This window comes from Pseudophryne corroboree, chromosome 1, assembly GCF_028390025.1.
Source record: "Pseudophryne corroboree isolate aPseCor3 chromosome 1, aPseCor3.hap2, whole genome shotgun sequence".
NCBI lineage: Eukaryota > Metazoa > Chordata > Amphibia > Anura > Myobatrachidae > Pseudophryne > Pseudophryne corroboree.
Genome location: NC_086444.1, coordinates 389355810 through 389377031, shown reverse-complemented (window position 1 = coordinate 389377031; position 21222 = coordinate 389355810). Strand labels below are relative to the sequence as shown.

General features: G+C 44.2%; 1 long non-coding RNA gene across 1 annotated transcript in view; it reads right to left on the bottom strand.

The window, feature by feature from the left end:
- Window positions 1–334: 334 nt before the first annotated feature.
- The window catches only part of LOC134887926 (uncharacterized), a 53891-nt gene continuing 33003 nt past the window's right edge, over window positions 335–21222 (bottom strand). The window contains exons 2-4 of the long non-coding RNA XR_010171093.1: window positions 1664–1732; window positions 1386–1588; window positions 335–476 (exon numbers count right to left, since the gene is read on the bottom strand). This is a non-coding gene — a long non-coding RNA (uncharacterized LOC134887926). The remainder of the gene's footprint in view (window positions 477–1385; window positions 1589–1663; window positions 1733–21222) is intronic.

The following is a 21222-nucleotide window of genomic DNA, read 5'->3' as shown; positions in this document are numbered from 1 at the left end:
AATAAACCCAGGCCAGGAAAATCAACAGGGTCAGCAGGTTGTACATGTTCCGCGTAGGCTAGCCATGGCTTGTTTTTTTAGTGGGCGTTTAAACGATAACAAAATTGCTGATGACCATGTTATACAGATGAGCAGACTAAATGCAAATAATATTTTCACTCTGTATGACCTTGTCAAACTGAACCTAGACCCTGAGACAGTACGCTCTAGCTCTGTCTCAGGCCTGCACAAACTCCTGCCTGTGTTGCACTTTCTGGCTAATGGCAGCTTTCAGGCTGTGACTGCCGATGTAATTAGTATCTCACAGGTAACCTTTTTAAAATATGTAATTCAGGTGAGTTAACACATACATACACGTCTACGTCTAAGTGTTGGTTCTGTAATGTAATACAGTGTCGGATCGATGGGCTGCAGGTTGAGTGTGAAGGTCTCCTGGTAACGGTCCTGCTGCACATCCTCGGTCATGATGCCTGGGTCTGTATGGGGTCGAAGACAGCCACTATTTAGTACATATGTAGCATTGGTCTTACGATAGCTTTACGTCAACATGCATTACTTCTGAATATTAATGTAATAGCTAAATAGATTGTGTCCTAAACTTAACTATGTTGGTCACCTTTTATTTAAAAGATGTGGCTTCTAACGTACACTACTCAGTTGTTTAAAGTTTGTGGAAATAGTAGGATTCAGAGCCATAATTACTGTTTAAACACGAAGAACTCTAACAAATACAAAGTACTACATTTACATATTAGGTATGAAGCTTCCTTTGGAACAACACACACAAAACAATAAATGTGTTGACCAATACACTCATACATTGTTCAAGGCAGTCAGTGGTCTGGCCAAAACGTTATCTAATATAGTGGTCTAAAATGTAAACATTAACAATGGGTGAAAAAGTTTTAAGGTGCCCTATGTTTAGAAGTGGTGTTTTTGGCCATGAAAAACAATTGGATGAGACTTAACATTTATGTTTTTTTTTTGGCCAAAAAAACAATTTCAAAAATGTGTTCATATGGCCAACATCACATATGACAATTAACCGTCTAAAAATACCTTAACACCATCTGCTTGTTGTTGTTTATTATTGCAAGTATGACTGGTCATTTGTTTTTTTGTTTTTTCAGTACTAACAGTGGTGCAGATGTATAAACCTGGAGAAGGCATAAGGAAGTGAGAAACCAGTAATATGTGCAAGGTGCTAAAGGCACAAGGCAAAAAGCTCCAATATGTACATTAACAGTTGTGTTTATTTTGTACTGCTGCCTTTATCATCTTCCACATATCAGTGTTTTTCCACTTCCTTATGCCTTCTCCAGGTTAATATATCTACACCACTGTTTTTTTAACTTATTTACACGTAATTTTTAGGTTTTACTCACCAGACAACTGAGGGGATTGTGGATCCTCACTTTGGGGGCTGGCAAAAAGAGCAAGTGGTGGCACGGCCGACACTGCGGAGATGCGCCGTTGGGGTGGTGATGCTGGTGCTGGACCTCAAGATGGGGCCTCTTGGGTGGCCCCGTAGCCACAGTAAACGAGCCCTGTGATGGGCGCCTTAGTGGAGGTGGATTAGCCGAAGAACCTATGTGATAAGATAATCATTAACATTTTGTGTTTCTATGTGTTTGCAGAATATGTGGTTACAGTTAAATCTTACCTGCATTGCCACCATCTGCATCTCTAGGCAATGTTGGATGTGGCCTGGCTGTGCTGCTTCTCTGGCGTACTGTAGAAATATGGAGAATGTCGATATGAACATACTCTTTAGTTGATATGTTTATGCCAATTACTTATTGGGATGTAAACATATGTGGTACCTGCTGGGAATTAAACTAAACGATGCTTAGCCTTGAATGCATGACTTCATTGGGTGTGTATACTTTAAATGCTAAACAATTTCACCAAACAATACATACACAAAGGCGCATAATCCACAAAATTATACTACTTAAAACTAGTGATGTGCACCGGACATTTTTCGGGTTTTGTGTTTTGGTTTTGGATTTTGGCAAAACCTCACCGAAAATTTTTTGTCGGATTCGGGTGTTTTTTTCAAAAAACCCTAAAAAATAGCTTAAATCATAGAATTTGGGGGTCATTTTGATCCCATAGAATTATTAACCTCAATTACCATAATTTCCACTCATTTCCAGTCTATTCTGAACACCTCACACCTCACAATATTATTTTTAGTCCTACAATTTGCACAGAGGTCGCTGGATGGCTAAGCTAAGCGACACAAGTGGCCGACACAAACACCTGGCACATCTAGGAGTGGCACTGCAGTGTCAAGACAGGATGGCACTTCAAAAAAATTGTCCCCAAACAGCACATGATGCAAAGAAAAAAAGATGCGCACCAAGGTCGCTGTGTGACTAAGCTAAGCGACACAAGTGGCTCATCTAGGAGTGGCACTGCAGTGTCAGGATTGGATGGCACTTCAAAAAAATTGTCCCCAAACAGCACATGATGCAAAGAAAAAAAGAGGCGCACCAAGGTCGCTGTTGACTAAGCTAAGCGACACAAGTGGCCGACACAAACACCTGGCCCATCTAGGAGTGGCACTGCAGTGTCAAGACAGGATGGCACTTCAATAAAATTGTCCCCAAACAGCACATGATGCAAATAAAAAAAGAGGCGCACCACAGGTATAGAATGTAGATGGATAGTATACTTTATGACGACACAGAGGTAGGTACAGCAGTGGCCTTCCGTACCGTACTGCTATATATAGTATACTGGTGGTCACTGTGTCAGCAAACTGCAAAACTAAAATGCACCACAGGTATAGAATGTAGATGGATAGTATACTTTATGACGACACAGAGGTAGGTACAGCAGTGGCCTTCCGTACCGTACTGCTATATATAGTATACTGGTGGTCACTGTGTCAGCAAACTGCAAAACTAAAATGCACCACAGGTATAGAATGTTGATGGATAGTATACTTAATGAATGACGACACAGAGGTAGGTAAAGCAGTGGCCTTCCGTACTGCTATATATAGTTTACTGGTGGTCACTGTATCAGCAAATTGCAAAACTAAAATGCACCACAGGTATAGAATGTAGATGGATAGTATACTTAATGAATGACGACACAGAGGTAGGTAAAGCAGTGGCCTTCCGTACTGCTATATATAGTTTACTGGTGGTCACTGTGTCAGCAAACTGCAAAACTAAAATGCACCACAGGTATAGAATGTAGATGGATAGTATACTTAATGAATGACGACACAGAGGTAGGTACAGCAGTGGCCTACTGTACTGCTATATATAGTATACTGGTGGTCACTGTGTCAGCAAACTGCAAAACTAAAATGCACCACAGGTATAGAATGTAGATGGATAGTATACTTAATGAATGATGACACAGAGGTAGGTACAGCAGTGGCCTACCGTACTGCTATATATAGTATACTGGTGGTCACTGTGTCAGCAAACTGCAAAACTAAAATGCACCACAGGTATAGAATGTAGATGGATTGTATACTTAATGAATGATGACACAGAGGTAGGTACAGCAGTGGCCTACCGTACTGCTATATATAGTATACTGGTGGTCACTGTGTCAGCAAACTGCAAAACTAAAATGCACCACAGGTATAGAATGTAGATGGATAGTATACTTAATGAATGACGACACAGAGGTAGGTACAGCAGTGGCCCACCGAACTGCTATATATAGTATACTGGTGGTCACTGTGTCAGCAAACTGCAAAACTAAAATGCACCACAGGTATAGAATGTAGATGGATAGTATACCTAATGAATGACGACACAGGGGTAGGTACAGCAGTGGCCTACCGTACTGCTATATATAGTATACTGGTGGTTACTGTTTCAGCAAACTGCAAAACTAAAATGCACCACAGGTATAGAATGTAGAAGGATAGTATACTTAATGAATGACGACACAGAGGTAGGTACAGCAGTGGCCTTCCGTACTGCTATATATAGTATACTGGTGGTCACTGTGTCAGCAAACTGCAAAACTAAAATGCACCACAGGTATAGAATGTAGATGGATAGTATACTTAATGAATGACGACACAGAGGTAGGTACAGCAGTGGCCTACCGTACTGCTATATATAGTATACTAGTGGTCACTGTGTCAGCAAACTGCAAAACTAAAATGCACCACAGGTATAGAATGTAGATGGATAGTATACTTAATGAATGACGACACAGAGGTAGGTACAGCAATGGCCTACCGTACTGCTATATATAGTATACTGGTGGACACTGTCAGCAAACTGCAAAACTAAAATGCACTACAGGTATAGAATGTAGATGGATAGTATACTTAATGAATGACGACACAGAGGTAGGTACAGCAGTGGCCTACCGTACTGCTATATATAGTATACTGGTGGTCACTGTGTCAGCAAACTGCAAAACTAAAATGCACCACAGGTATAGAATGTAGATGGATAGTATACTTAATGAATGACGACACAGAGGTAGGTACAGCAGTGGCCTACCGTACTGCTATATATAGTATACTGGTGGTCACTGTGTCAGCAAACTGCAAAACTAAAATGCACCACAGGTATAGAATGTAGATGGATAGTATACTTTATGACGACACAGAGGTAGGTACAGCAGTGGCCTTCCGTACCGTACTGCTATATATAGTATACTGGTGGTCACTGTCAGCAAACTGCAAAACTAAAATGCACCACAGGTATAGAATGTTGATGGATAGTATACTTAATGAATGACGACACAGAGGTAGGTAAAGCAGTGGCCTTCCGTACTGCTATATATAGTTTACTGGTGGTCACTGTGTCAGCAAACTGCAAAACTAAAATGCACCACAGGTATAGAATGTAGATGGATAGTATACTTAATGAATGATGACACAGAGGTAGGTACAGCAGTGGCCTACCGTACTGCTATATATAGTATACTGGTGGTCACTGTGTCAGCAAACTGCAAAACTAAAATGCACCACAGGTATAGAATGTAGATGGATTGTATACTTAATGAATGATGACACAGAGGTAGGTACAGCAGTGGCCTACCGTACTGCTATATATAGTATACTGGTGGTCACTGTGTCAGCAAACTGCAAAACTAAAATGCACCACAGGTATAGAATGTAGATGGATAGTATACTTAATGAATGACGACACAGAGGTAGGTACAGCAGTGGCCCACCGAACTGCTATATATAGTATACTGGTGGTCACTGTGTCAGCAAACTGCAAAACTAAAATGCACCACAGGTATAGAATGTAGATGGATAGTATACCTAATGAATGACGACACAGGGGTAGGTACAGCAGTGGCCTACCGTACTGCTATATATAGTATACTGGTGGTCACTGTGTCAGCAAACTGCAAAACTAAAATGCACCACAGGTATAGAATGTAGAAGGATAGTATACTTAATGAATGACGACACAGAGGTAGTTACAGCAGTGGCCTTCCGTACTGCTATATATAGTATACTGGTGGTCACTGTGTCAGCAAACTGCAAAACTAAAATGCACCACAGGTATAGAATGTAGATGGATAGTATACTTATTGAATGACGACACAGAGGTAGGTACAGCAGTGGCCTACCGTACTGCTATATATAGTATACTGGTGGTCACTGTGTCAGCAAACTGCAAAACTAAAATGCACCACAGGTATAGAATGTAGATGGATAGTATACTTAATGAATGGCGACACAGAGGTAGGTACAGCAATGGCCTACCGTACTGCTATATATAGTATACTGGTGGACACTGTGTCAGCAAACTGCAAAACTAAAATGCACTACAGGTATAGAATGTAGATGGATAGTATACTTAATGAATGACGACACAGAGGTAGGTACAGCAGTGGCCTACCGTACTGCTATATATAGTATACTGGTGGTCACTGTGTCAGCAAACTGCAAAACTAAAATGCACCACAGGTATAGAATGTAGATGGATAGTATACTTAATGAATGACGACACAGAGGTAGGTACAGCAGTGGCCTACCGTACTGCTATATATAGTATACTGGTGGTCACTGTGTCAGCAAACTGCAAAACTAAAATGCACCACAGGTATAGAATGTAGATGGATAGTATACTTAATGAATGACGACACAGAGGTAGGTACAGCAGTGGCCTACCGTACTGCTATATATAGTATACTGGTGGTCACTGTGTCAGCAAACTGCAAAACTAAAATGCACCACAGGTATAGAATGTAGATGGATAGTATACTTAATGAATGACGACACAGAGGTAGGTACAGCAGTGGCCTACCGTACTGCTATATATAGTATACTGGTGGTCACTGTGTCAGCAAACTGCAAAACTAAAATGCACCACAGGTATAGAATGTAGATGGATAGTATACTTAATGAATGACGACACAGAGGTAGGTACAGCAGTGGCCTACCGTACTGCTATATATAGTATACTGGTGGTCACTGTGTTAGCAAAACTCTGCACTGTACTCCTCCTCTATAATATTAATTATACTGGTGGTCCCCAGTCCCCACAATAAAGCAGCACACTGAGCACAGATATGGAGTGTTTTTCAGGCAGACAACGTATACTGGTGGTCACTGTCAGCAAAACTCTGCACTGTACTCTTGCTATATAATACAGCTGCTCCCCAGTCCCCACAATTAAGCAGTGTGAGCACAGATATATTATGCAGCACACCGAGCACAGATATGGTATGGAGCGTTTTTTTCAGGCAGATAACGGATAAAACTGGTGGTCACTTATCAGCAAAACTCTGCACTGTACTCCTCCTAACAGCTGCTCCCCAGTCCTCCCCACAATTAAGCAATAAAGCAATCAAGTTCAACAATAAACGGAGAGGACGCCAGCCACGTCCTCTCCCTATCATCTCCAATGCACGAGTGAAAATGGCGGAGACGTGCAGCTGCTTATATAGAATCCGAATCTCGCGAGAATCCGACAGCGGGATGATGACGTTCGGGCGCGCTCGGGTTAGCCGAGCAAGGCGGGAAGATTCGAACCTGCCTCGGACCCGTGTAAAATGGGTGAAGTTCGGGGGGGTTCGGTTTCCGAGAAACCGAACCCGCTCATCACTACTTAAAACCCAAACGTCGTAGCTTTACACAGCCACAATATTGCACGCTAAGTTACCAATTTTAGACGCTAACAAGAAAACAGTAGCCACAAATATCTGCACAAAATTGAAAACATCAAAACAACAAATGCATGAAAATACACATAATCAACACAAATGACAACCCAGAACAACACAAAATAAACATACGCCCATTGAAAATGTTAACATATAAACATATGCATAAAACACAGTAATCACACTTTATTAAAATACACCGACTAACATTTTCTTGGAAAAACAGACACCAGAAACATTGTCAATACATAAGGCAAAAAAAAAAAACAGAATTGAGAATAACACTACATCAGCCCTGGCCAACCTGTGTCTCTCCAGATGTAGTGAAACTACACATCCCAGCATGCCCAGCAACACATTTTGCATTCACTAATGCAAAACTGTGGCAAGGCATGATGGGACTTGTCGTTTTACAACAGCTGGAGAGCCACAGGTTGCACAGGCCTGCACTACAGTACATCACCAACACATTAGAAGAAAGAACCAAATAACAATCACAATTAGCGCAAAGACATTTCACACAATTAAGGACAAAGCACAAATGTTCAAATTACATAAAAAAATAAAACAAACTCACCATCCTAATTAAGACAAAATGAAACAGTGACTTGCGCCCCAGCGGCAGCTTGAAAATACGTCCCAAAGAGCACCACTTCTTTTCTAGCTACTAAACAAAATGATGGGCGAATTCCAAGCGCTGCTGTGAACCGGAACTCCTTCCTCAAAGGAAACAGAATACACAATATCCTTGTACAAGCTTCAGCATCCAATAAATCTCTTGAGATATCCTTCAATGACTGACCTGTATCCTTATTGGTTCGTACCGAGTTCCATCTTAGGGGTGTGAGTGGAAGTGATCTTGCCGGTTCTACTTATGGGGTACCTCCATTTTTGTATGGATTTTTAAATATTTTTATGTGACTACAACAATTAAAGAAAAACAGATTTTTTTAATTCAAAACGGATTGATGAAGTTTTTACCTATTATGAGGCTGTGGATGTACCTACAAGATCATTGAAAGATTCTGGTGTGGGTGGACCCGTTAAAGATACCTTTGGATACACATAGGGCTTATCACAAAGGTGAGCTTTGTTCCAATAAGTGATATACTATAGATGATGTGATTACGGTGTATTGAATAAGAAGACAAAGATACCCTTATGTGAATATAGGGCTTATAATACAGGTCAGTTATTAAAGAATATCTTAAGTAAACACCTGTGTGCTGAAACTACATATTTTGGATGACATGATTGCGGTGTATTAAATAGAAGACAAAGATACCCTTATGTGAATATAGGGCCTATAATACAGGTCAGTCATTGAAGGATATCTCAAGAGATTTATTGGATGCTGAAGCTTGTACAAGGATATTGTGTATTCTGTTTCCTTTGAGGATTCTTTCAGACACAAGGAGTTCCGGTTCACAGCAGCGCTTGGAATTCGCCCATCATTTTGTTTAGAAACTCACCATCCTGCCTTGGCCGATCCGAATCCCGGACATGAGTTGCACCAACCACTTCAGGCGGAATCAGCGTACGAACAGGCTCCTCCCAATCTCGATAAGACGCTCGGAAGGGGTGTCCACCACCGGTTTGGCTGGCTGATTTAGCCTCCTTCGCCATCTTCGCCTTCACACGGCGCTTGATGTCGTAGAAGCGCTTACGACAGGTTTCCTCGGTCCGCCTCACCACACCCTCACTATTCACAGCCGCAACGACCTTCCCCCACAGAACAGTCTTCCTGCGTGTTGACACCTTTGCAGCATCATGCCCAAACAACTGGCGATGATGCCTCATCAGCTCCTGCACCAGAGCCATATTTTCAGCGTAACTGAACTTAACATTGTGGCCCGTCTTTGTAGTGGTGCGTGGCTGCGGAGCCACAACACCATCACTATCACTATTAGTGGAAGCCGCTGCAGCAACCTCCCCCTCCTCCTCACTAACCTCCTCCCTCTCACTCACCTCCTCCACCTCACTCACCTCCTCCCTCTCATTCACCTCCTCCACCTCACTCACCTCCTCCCTCTCACTCACCTCCTCCACCTCTCTCACCTCCTCCACCTCTCTCACCTCCTCCACCTCTCTCACCTCCTCCACCACACTCACCTCTGACTGGGACATAATCAGGACAAACAACAAATAACACTGAGAAAAAAAACAATTAACACACTCCTCCACTACCACTACACACCACACACCAAACACACACACACTCACTCACAAACAATGACAATAGACATAAAAAAAAAACAAAGACAAAAAACTAGACAGACTTTTAAATAACTACACAACTAGTATGACAAGACTACTTACACACACAGTACAGCACTCAACAATTGCAAAACTCCGCCTCAAATCCTCCACAAACTCCACAAAACTCACCAACTCCTAACACACCTTCCTCTCTCCTCTCCACTAGCTAAACCCACGAGGTGCGGCCGGTTTGGGGCGTTTTTATAGTAATGAGCACAGACACTCCTCCATCACGAATCAAACCAATCACGGACGAGTGACAAAATCGAAACTTAGAAAAAAAACGCGGCCGGGAACGGATAAACACTGCCGTAACCGAAATGTGACGCAGTCGTAACAAAACCTCAGAACACGGCCGACAAACCACTAAATCGGCCGCATTATATCTTACAAAAATACGAATGACATCGACATCGGACAACAGGAAAAAAAAATACGACAGCTTAGTAAATGAGACGTAACAAATTCAAAAAGTTGCAAAATTATACTTTCGATGTCATTCGTGATGAATCTCTCTCCAAATCGGGACAAATATGAATTTTAGTAAATATACCCCTGTATCTCTTATTCCTCCTCTTTCTTTCTTTCTTTCTTTCTTTCTTTCTTTCTTTCTTTAACTCCTATTGCTTTTTCTTGCTCTCATATCTCCTCCTATTCTTCCTCTCTCTACCGCCTATTCCTCTTCTCTCTCCTCCTCCCATTCCTCCTCTCTCTTTAATCTGCTCTCATTTCTCCTCTATCTCCCATCTCCCCTTATTCATCCTATCTCCCATCTACCCATATTCCCCTCTCTCTCTTTCTGGCCCGTGTTCCCATATTCCTCCTTCACTAATTTCCTCCTGTTCATTCTTTCTCATCTTCTCCTATTCCTCCTCTCTCTCTCTCATCTTTTCCTAATTCTCCTCTCTCACTCATATCTCCCTATTCCCCCCTCTCTCTCCCTATTCTTCTCCTTTTCCTCCTCTCTTCCTCCTATTCCTCATCTCTTTCATCTCTTCTTTATCCTCACCTCTTCCTATCCCTCTCTCTCTCCCATTTACCTTGATTCCTCCTGTCTCCTTTCTACCCATATCCCTCCTCTCTAACACATTTCCCACTATTCCTCCACTCTCTCTCTGATCTACCCTTATTCCTTCTCTCTGTCTCCCACCTGTTCCTTATATTTCTCTCTACCATTTCCCTCCATTCCTTCTCTTTCTCTCATACTTGTTTTTGTTTCCTCCCTTCCCCCATGGGAATTATGACAGGGAGGTCAGTCCCAGGCTCCACTATTTCTGATGGCATCTCTCTCTCTCTCTCTATATATATATATATATATATATATATATATATATTTATTTTCTTTTTACATGAGAACAAAAATGACCCCAAAATCTGTACAGTTTAAGTTAAATAGATGTAGCAGCAAAAGCAACAGGAATGACTTACAGCCTCCAGAGATATTAAAACATACATGCCAAAGTAATAGTCACAGTGCAGATAGAACATAAGATTTTTAAGTTAATAAGTTCACAAATGAAATAATTCACTATTAATGAGAAAATGCAAATGTTGACAGCACACCCACATAAATTAATGATTTAATTAATTAGCCAAGATCAAGGGCCTGAAAATTCATCTGACATTTTAATGGCCAAGTTTAATGGACTGTCATGATTCTAAAAAAGAGCAATGCTAATGGTCGAATGCCACTAACATTTTGATTACGTTTCATCCTCCTTTTGCTGGAGACAAATACAGGTTGGAAGAAGTGAATGTCAAAACATATTTTAGTAAATGAGCCACGCTCATGGATCTGAAGTTTATGCCAACCTGGAAGGTAACAGAAGGCAGTACTGCACTTGTACATGTCTATTGATCCATGCAGATAAATAAAAGCTACAAATATAATATTCTGTAACATGCATGTGATTTACCAGTAATTAAAAAAGAACAAAAACTCTTCCATTATTTTCTGACCCCTATATCAAATATGATTAAAGTTTTATGTAAATTGCAAGAAGCTGATTACATTTTGAACATACATGACCTTTCTTGGTTATGTCGTATACTGGAAGTCATCCAGCTTTTTTAATACTTCATACTAAACCTAAACTAAAACTAGCTAAAAAATTACACAGACAGTTATTGACAAAAAGAGGTCACAGACTATTTATTGTACAGACTGTAATTTGAAATTAGGTATCTTGGCAGGAAAAAAAGCATTGTAAACCTTGGTCACAGCAAAATGAAATTATAAATAAATAGAGTGGGAACCTATGCCAGCAGTATTGGGCAGCACCACTTCCACTTAATTTACCTACAACTGGTCATTCCTTGAAATGGTGACCATGTCCTCTGCTGAGGTAGAGACAAACTTGCCACTCTGAAAGAGGAAATGCTACCCAACCTCTATAGCAGTAGAAGGCCATTGAGTAGCATTGCTTTCTGTCAAATAAAGGTTCAAAGAACCACTTCCCCCATCATAAAGTGACCCAAAAAAATGGAGCTTAAGGAAGAATAAAAGGCCATTAATGAACACATCGAACCTTATACAAATACACACTGTTCAGCCTATAAAAGTCCATAACCTATTAACTAAATCAAGGGTCAAACGCTGATGATTTTCATCCCTACTAGAACTACATGGGACTAATGGGCAAAGAGCACGTGTTTCAGTCTTATTAGCATTAATCAGCTCAATCCACTTAACAGTGCTCAAATTGTTTTACCAAAATTCATAACCATCCAATCAGGGGAACCAAAATGCTTCTCACCAGTCCAGAAGCGGTCCAGAGTCTTTAGCACCTGAGGGGCTTTCACAGCTAATGGATGCATACTAGTCCAGTAAATATAGAAGTGTTTCAAAACCCACATTCATCATAATTTTATTGGCAAACCTACTGTATAATAAATGGACTCAAAGTCAGTAAAATAGGTATATGACAAACAACCTAGCCAAGGTTAGAGAGGACAGACACTGGGGTACCCAGATGAATGTCAAAACCACATAAACCATTGTGAGGGCAAAATCTATAAATAACTTAATTCTTGGTGGAAGGCTAAAGACCTTACCCTCCCAAACAAGTCTCAGGGAGTTTGGCTAACTATGTAACTTACTGTATCCCCAAGTAAACTTTGTGAGGAGATAACTTCTAGTGAATAACTATTTAAAGAATTTGATGGAAGAGCCGCCTGTCGCTGCACAAGTTGCTGCACATATTCTGAAAGAATTCTGGCATTGCTGTTGTGACCGACGGGATACCGACTGGTGGTATTGTAAAAGCTTTCCCCTCAGCCTTATGGTCAGTCTATGATCTAGAAAAAAGCAGACCATAGGAATATTTACTCTTTTTAACAGCAATTCGTTTACTAACCCAAAAAGTAGCAAATAATGCCATTGAAAAAGTATGTGAACTATTGCCACCACATGGTCACGAGACACAGTCCTGGAATAATATTGTTCAAGTTGTTTAAGAGTCCAATATCAAATGACTTACATGAATCCCCCATTCCAACTTGCTCCTTAGCGAATCCTTCAAAACTTTAGAGAGCAAGATTGATTTGGTAGGTGCAATAAAACCATTCAATTCACATAAATAAGAAACATCAGCATATGCAGCTGACACAGCTGCTTTTAAAGGACTTAGCTCAAGCCACTGACATACAAACACCAGTTGAGAGTCATAAAATGTTTCACCTCCCTTAACACCAGACATGAGGAAACTATGCTGCCAGATATAACAGTGACAAGATAAGCTGGATAAACTGGTGCCCTGAACCTAGACCATTGAAAATGAGAAACAAAGCACCTACTGACTTATTTTCAATGCTGGCAACGTTATACATCTTGAAGTCAATAAACCTATGTAGGCAAAGCAGGACTAAATACCTCAATAAATACCTCAATACCTCAATAAGTCAGAGCAAACCCCACACTGATTGCTGATGGTCTTTATGAGACTCAAGTTTTTACATCAAAAAAATTATACATCAGTTACTAAGCCTAACCACTCAAATTACCACCAACAGTAAAATAGTAAATAGTTCAAATGGAAGCATCTTAGCTTTTCAACTTTCTTACTGCCAAGGATCAGGCTAAGGTTCGGCCTACCATTCACCTTTGAAAATTGCACCAAAACTGATAGAAAGAGACCAGTGCACTCATATGTGAACCTATATGAAACCTACTACAGTCCCTAGTTGGATGTCCAGCCAATCACAAATTCAGGAGAGTCAACACCAACACCACAGCCTTTGTTAGATTGTGCATTATTAAATGTTTAACATTTCCCCTCTTCTGACCTTGCTATGTATTCGATGTAAACTGCTGAGTGACTTCAAGTCAGACTTCATCATCTTTGAAATCAAAGCTCAAAATGTAGTATGCTGGCCATCCTGCTTTTGCAGAAAATGGTATAATGCTGCCAAACAATATCTTTAGCAGCTGTGTGCATGCCATATATCATTTGTACCAAGGTACAAATGATGGCGGAGGGGTAAGTATTAATATATGAGTGCAGGGTATGTGGTGTCAGCCCCTTGGGCTCAGGGGCCACGTGTGTACCACACACCCTGTACCCATTATTGATATGCCAATGGTACCAACATATTCATCAGATACAGATGTAGATTGAATAGCCAAGTCAACCCTGAAAGTGAAAGAACGTCCCTCAGTGTGCAATGCACCCATCATAACTTGACCCATAAAAATACCATCATGAAGAGGTGTGACTGCTGCAGCAGAAACCTGCAAACATGTGACAGTGACATGTGAATCATCAGGAAAAAAATTGAAGGTAAGGAAGCAGGGAGGGCCGGGAAAACAGGGGCAGGAGAAATGGTGGCACTGTTGGCCAAAGAGGGAGTGAATGACTGGCCTGATGGAGGTAAAGGCGACAGAGAATGGGCCAAAAGTGTGGGATAAAAAGTACACTGCTACCCCCTAGAACCTCATGAGTGTTATCTTTGCTTCAAGAAGAAGGTGATCTACCAGGGATTCACCAACTTATTCTGTATGCTTCAAAGTGTGCCGTCTCAAAATTCTATTGTGGTTTGCAGTAACCCTATAGGAAAAAAAAACATTTGAATAAACAGATAAAATACTATCCAATTCATACTGATATTTGTTATTTTAGGAAGATTTGATGCATTTACATGTTTTTTTTAAAAAAATGTTTTTTTTTACCTCTTTGAGAAGCAATTATATATATATATATATATATATATATATATATATATATATATATTTATGTGAATTTGGTTACTAAACACCATGTAAATGAAAGTTTTTATGAACCCAATGTTGTTTGATTAGCACCAATGTGGATGGTAATGAAATACACCTGAATCAGTTAGTAATGACCAATAAGGTCACAGCATGCTTAAGGTTGATAGGTATTTATATTTAATGATTATCCATATGATCGGGAACCCTTTGAAAAAGCAACCTAAGGTGCAAAATGCGTTAGAAGGATATTCTTATCATCTTCTGCAAGTCCAAAGATGTCCTGAGGCTCCTGCACTGTATACACCAACAGGTGAGTGACCTCCTCCTGCACGAGATGTGGACTGAATCGGAGGCTCTGCTCCCACCATCAGCCTCAGCTCACTTACCAAAGGCACAACTGCACTGATTACTGACAGCCTCTAACAGCGCTACAGCTGATAGGTGCATCAAAGGAATGGAGGGACGCGGCTGGAGAACAGACATCTCCTACATTAGAGACCAGCATTTCAAATGATACAGTGGTAAGCTCCACCATAAGGCGTCTATTCAATTATTGTGCTTAACATTAACTATACCCTTTAAGCTAGCTTATCAACTAAAAATAACGACACGGACACAACTGCGTTGGATTAAATGGTCATTGAATTTATTAATTGGAATGACCTCACTCGTAGTGGGTGGCCAGGAAAACGCTACCACTAACCAGCTCTAGTCACGATCTTACAAAATGGCGGCGACTAAACGCCCCAACTGTCATGGGTGCGACTGAAACGCCCCATCCATATATATCAGCATAACCTGTGTTGCGAAGGTCTCACCACCCCTTCCTATAGCAGAGTGAGGACGCTCCCCAAGGAAGCGCCCTTCGCCCCCCCCACAAGGGCAGGACACACTCGCCGTCCTTCAAAAGGGGTAAGTGCCCCACAACACCACTTATGCTACAAGTGACCGCTGGCCGGTAGCGCCTTCCCGCCCACTAAGTCTGAAAGAAAGATAATAGTAAGCCAAATTGAAAAGGGCCAAATTAGTGAGCCAATAGGGTGGGTGGGTGGGTGGGCTTCCAGACGACAAGAGGAAGCACTCTGGAAGTTTCTACCCTACATGCACTAAACACCTCCCCTACACTCACCGATAGGCTGGCCCTACCCAATCATCACTCACTCAAAACTCTGATCTGCCTAGCAACAATTAACCTTCTCTAACCAATCACAAAATTGCCAGACTCTTATATAGATATCGTGCCCAGCCAGGCACTCTCCTTATCTAAGGCGTCTATTCAATTATTGTGCTTAACATTAACTATACCCTTTAAGCTAGCTTATCAACTAAAAATAACGACACGGACACAACTGCGTTGGATTAAATGGTCATTGAATTTATTAATTGGAATGACCTCACTCGTAGTGGGTGGCCAGGAAAACGCTACCACTAACCAGCTCTAGTCACGATCTTACAAAATGGCGGCGACTAAACGCCCCAACTGTCATGGGTGCGACTGAAACGCCCCATCCATATATATCAGCATAACCTGTGTTGCGAAGGTCTCACCACCCCTTCCTATAGCAGAGTGAGGACGCTCCCCAAGGAAGCGCCCTTCGCCCCCCCACAAGGGCAGGACACACTCGCCGTCCTTCAAAAGGGGTAAGTGCCCCACAACACCACTTATGCTACAAGTGACCGCTGGCCGGTAGCGCCTTCCCGCCACCGCCAGTTTCAGAGAAACGCAGCCCGCCAACCCAATACGAAATGAAGTCTAACCAAAAAACAAAAACAAATTACCTATCAAAACAAATCCTATCCCTACCTACAAAGATAACAAACTACTCCAGACAAGAGAACAGCGCCCTCAGAAAAACTCCAATCCCAAGATGGGAGAGATGCACACCATCCTTCCTAAAATAAAAGGGGCTCTGGAGCACCAATAGCGGATGTCTAACGGCCAAACCACCAGCAGACAACACAAACTTCGACACAGCAAAGTTAATCTTCTTCCTAGTCCTGTCAAGCGCTGTGACGTTCCGTGATCCCCTCCAGACAAACCTAGGAATAATGTCAGACCAAACCAAGCGTACACCAGGCCAAAGCAAGCTAAGTTCCCCCAACTCCGCCTGAATCCTAAGTATAAGATCTATACCTTTTAGGTGACCTACATCGTTACCGCCCAGGTGCAGCAGCAGCCATTGGGGACGCCCCCAACGCTGTTCATATTGCAACAACAGCTCCAAAAGCCCAGACCATCTGAGCCCTCTCACACCTAACCATCGCACTCTGCGACCACCTAACAACTCAGACGACCTATCAGCAAGGGGATGCCGCTCGGCCCAAAACACGTAAGAATGACCAACTACCCAAATCTGTTCGTTGGAATCAGTGGACGCTGAAAAAGAAAAAGTAACCTAGCTGTCAGACCGCGCCCATAAAACAGGTAATTAGAACCGTTAGACCGAACCGAACAGTTAGTAACATAAAAACCCAAGTGAAGGAGAAAACTTAAAAAACCTCCCGTGGACCTGGAGTGTCAGCCAATTGTAATTTAGGCCCCCTCGGAGGAAAAATTTAAAAAATTCCTTCACACCTCCAATTCTGGAACGCTAATCATTCCAAAATTGGCAGGTAAACAACGTTTTTGGGTTAGCGCAAGTAGCGCAACATTAAACCTTATCCAATCTAACATAAGACTTAAACGCTGCCGACTTCCAACGTCCCATTTCCGGAATGGCTGACGGTGGAAGTCCGCGTGCCGCAGCGCAAGTTGCCGCACCGATGCGAAAGGAATGCGTCCCATATTCCGCGCTATTAAGCCCAAGGGCGACCAAACAGCGCTTCAACACAGCAGCAAACTGAAACCGAGTGAGAGGCAATGCATCCCCGTGCAGCAGTACTTGAGCCCCACCTTTGGGTCGTAAAGGTAAATACATTTTTGCATGCAGCACCGGGCACAAATCTGTATCCTCATGCGCCTTCAAAGTCACCCAGCGTCCTCGACCCAACTGGTCGGTCTTGGAACGAGGCAACCTAAACATGGCGACACCTTCCTTGAGTACCAGGTCCCTGAAAAGCATGCCTGTATCAGTGGACCTTTTATTAGCGGCCACCAGCTCGCCAACTCGAAAGGCCCCAAAAAACGCAAATGAAAATGCTGCACGAAAAAGGGACGCCTCAAAATCAGAATCAGTCACCGCCGGCAGAATCGCCATGAGCTCGCGCAACAACTGCGTGTCAATAGGCCTGCGCGTATCCGGCTGGGCTGGACTTAACTTCGCCCAACCCCTGAGCGCCTTGGACAAAGTGAAAGACCTGGTGGGGTCCGTCCCCCGCTGCAACCGGGCATGGAACGAAATCCCCGCCAACGCCGCGCACATGGACGCCTTGGACCTACCACTCTGGTAACACTCCCAAACAAAGGCCAACAAAAGATCCTCCTCTGACTTACCCCCGGCCCCGCACCTAACCTGATGCACCTGCCAGTCACGCCAAGCCGCAGCGTATGCCCGGCGGGTCGAAGGGGCCAATGAGTTCAGCGCCAAGCCATCTACGCCAGCTCTATAATCTGCCAGACAGAAGTTGGACAAGTCAAACCTAGGGTCTCCGCCCTGGGGGCCAACCTGCGAAACCTGGGAAAATCGAAACGCGACAGCGCATCCGCGATGTCGTTCTCGACCCCAGGCACGTGCCTCGCCGTGAAATTGATGTTAAAACGGAGACATTGTAACACCAAAAATCTCAACAGCCGCAAAGCCTGCGGCGATGATGCACGTTGGTTGTTCACCGCATGTACCACCCCCAAATTGTCGCACCAAAAGACAATCGTCCGGTTCGCCAACTTAGGGGCCCACAACTCCACCGCCACCGCTATAGGGAACAGTTCCAATAAGAGTAGGTTAGCCGTAAAGCCACGAGATACCTAAGACTGGGGCCAGGCCGAAACACACCACTCGCCCTGGAAAAAAGCACCGAAACCCGTAGCACCGGCAGCATCTGTAAACAGTTCCAGGGAAGAATTGGCGACGGGCCGGAGAGGCCACAGCAATTCCGAATTAAAAGTTACCAAAAAGGTCGACCAAGTTCTAAGGTCGTCCTTAATTTCCCGAGACAGACGAATGGTGTGGTGCGGCCCAGTCGCTCCCGCTGTGGCCCTCTCAAGTTTGCGGCAAAACACCCTCCCCATGGGTATGACCCGGCAAGCAAAATTAAAGGAGCCTAAAAGGGACTGCACCTGACGGAGTCTAACTCTACGCTTCCTCAAGCATTCTTCGATCTGTCCCAAAAGCTTCGCCACCTTGTCGGCCGGAATACGACAACAACCTGCGCTAGTGTCAACCTCGATGCCCAGGTAAGACAGGCAACACGTGGGTCCCTCTGTCTTATCGTGAGCAACAGGCACTCCCAGAACCTTGAACAAGGCGGACGCGGAAAAAAGGAGCTCCCGGCAGGTGTTGCTGTCTCCTGGGCCCACAAACAGAAAATCATCGAGATAGTGGGCGATGCCAACTTGCCCCGTTCCTGCAGCAATGCACCAATGCAGGAACGAGCTAAATTTCTCAAAGTAGGCGCAAGAGACAGAACAACCCATCGGCAAACATTTGTCAACATAAAAGAAACCGCCTAACCGAAAACCCATAAACTTGAAAGAGTCGGGGTGAAGGGGAAGAAGGCGAAAAGCGGATTCAACATCCAACTTGGCCAACAGGGCCGAGGGCCCAAAACCCCGGATCAATTCCAGGGCCTCGTCGAACAACTGGTACCTGACCGTGCAAAACTCCTCAGGAATGGCGTCGTTAACGGAGCCCCCATGCGGGTAGGACAAATGTTGTATCAAGCGGAATTTGCCCGGCGCCTTCTTGGGTACTACTCCCAAGGGAGATACGCATAACCCAGGCAAAGGCTCACATGCAAAAGGACCGCACATGCGACCCAATTGCACCTCTGCATCCACCTTCTGCCTGACCACATGAGGAAACTCCGTCGCCTACCTCAAATTCCTGCGAGACACAACATGAACAGATTCCGAAATGGGCAGACGAAAACCGCAACTAAAACCGGCTAACAAAAACTCAGCATCCTCCGTCCTGGGATAACGGTGCAACCATTTAGCCAATTCAGGTACAACTATGGGCGAGGGTGCCTTACTTTGCACTGCCGCCTGCAGCGCCCTGGTCGGCCTGCTTAACCCCGTTTCCGGACTTACAATCCTTGGCGGGGTGATTGGCTCCACAGACGCGGCAGGAGTGACGAAAACGACAGGCCGCACCCCTAGTGCACTTAGAGTCATTAAACGCAAAACACTTGCCCTTTGCCGCCGTACCAGTAACATTCTTGCCCCCCAAAAACTTCCTCTTGGCCTGACCCTCAACCACACTGCTCGTTTGGTTGGAAACCTCCATCCAAACCTCAACATCCTTAAAGCCCAAAGGTAACGTCGGATTGCCATCCTGATTCTTACGGAATTTTTCATCGTAATCCCTCCAGACGGAACCTTTGTACTTCAAGAACATCTCATTAATCAAAAACATGTACTTTACCACATTCAGATGTTCGGCAGGGTGCGTTTTTAGGTAAACCGCAGAAAAGACTAAGAAACCCCTTAACCAATGATGAAAGCTCCGAAAAGCATTTTCACCGATGCCCCCCGCCTTCTTCGCCTTGTCGAAGTCCTTCCTCATGTCATCCGTGAGGGTGAAAAGGTCGACAAATTTTCCCTTAACTATTTTTTCCTTCATCCTCTTCCGTAAACCCCGAGTGACAGCCGTGTTCGCGCAGCGCACCATCTCCGAAAACAACGGCGGCTCATCGGGAGCCACCACCTTTTTCGGCGGCTGATCAGTAGCCACCGCCTTCCTCGGCACCTTATCCTTCCCTACCACCTTGGCGACCTCACGCGCGACTAATTTCGCAAGCTTGCGCGGGCGCTTGGGGGAATCAGACCCCTCGCTGCTAGCAGAGGATTCAGATGAGGATACAACAGATGAATCAGGTGCAACGTCATGCTCACCAGAACCGGAAGGGCCAGGGACGTCAGCCATTTCAGTCGCCCGCGAGAAACCTGGCACTGAAGAAACGGCATCCGTTGGAGATGGGTCCACCTCACCGCGCCTTCCGGATCCGTCCTGTACCTGAGTGGCCTGAGGGGCTGCAGAGCCGTCTGTACTAACCTCGGGAACAGAAACAATCGGAATTAAGTTACCCGGCCCATCAGCCCCACCAACGGATGAAACGGGGAGGGGGTGCGGCGCTTCCCCGCCCGGGGCCACCGAATGCAATGGTGTCCCGGGCCCAGGCGGTGCCACCTGAGCTGGCGGGGCCTGGGCCGGGGGAAGGTACGGAGGCAGTGCAACAGCTTGGCTGACGCTGGGAACGCGGAAACCTGGGGACCCGAAACCGCCCTGCCACGGATACCCGTAAGGCCCTGGCTGCGCCGGGGGATAAGGCGGTTGATAGTATGGGAACTGGTGGAAAGCTGGCGCCGGAAGTGACGCGGATTGAAACCCCCCCGAAAAGGAAGAAACATTATGCGGGTGTCCGAAAGCCTGCCCCAACCCGGAGGACCAGACTGACTGGACCACCTGCGGGGTGGAGACTAGCGGTGGGAAACTTTGCGAAACTACCGGGGGAAATGGGAAGTGTAAGTAAGGCATGGC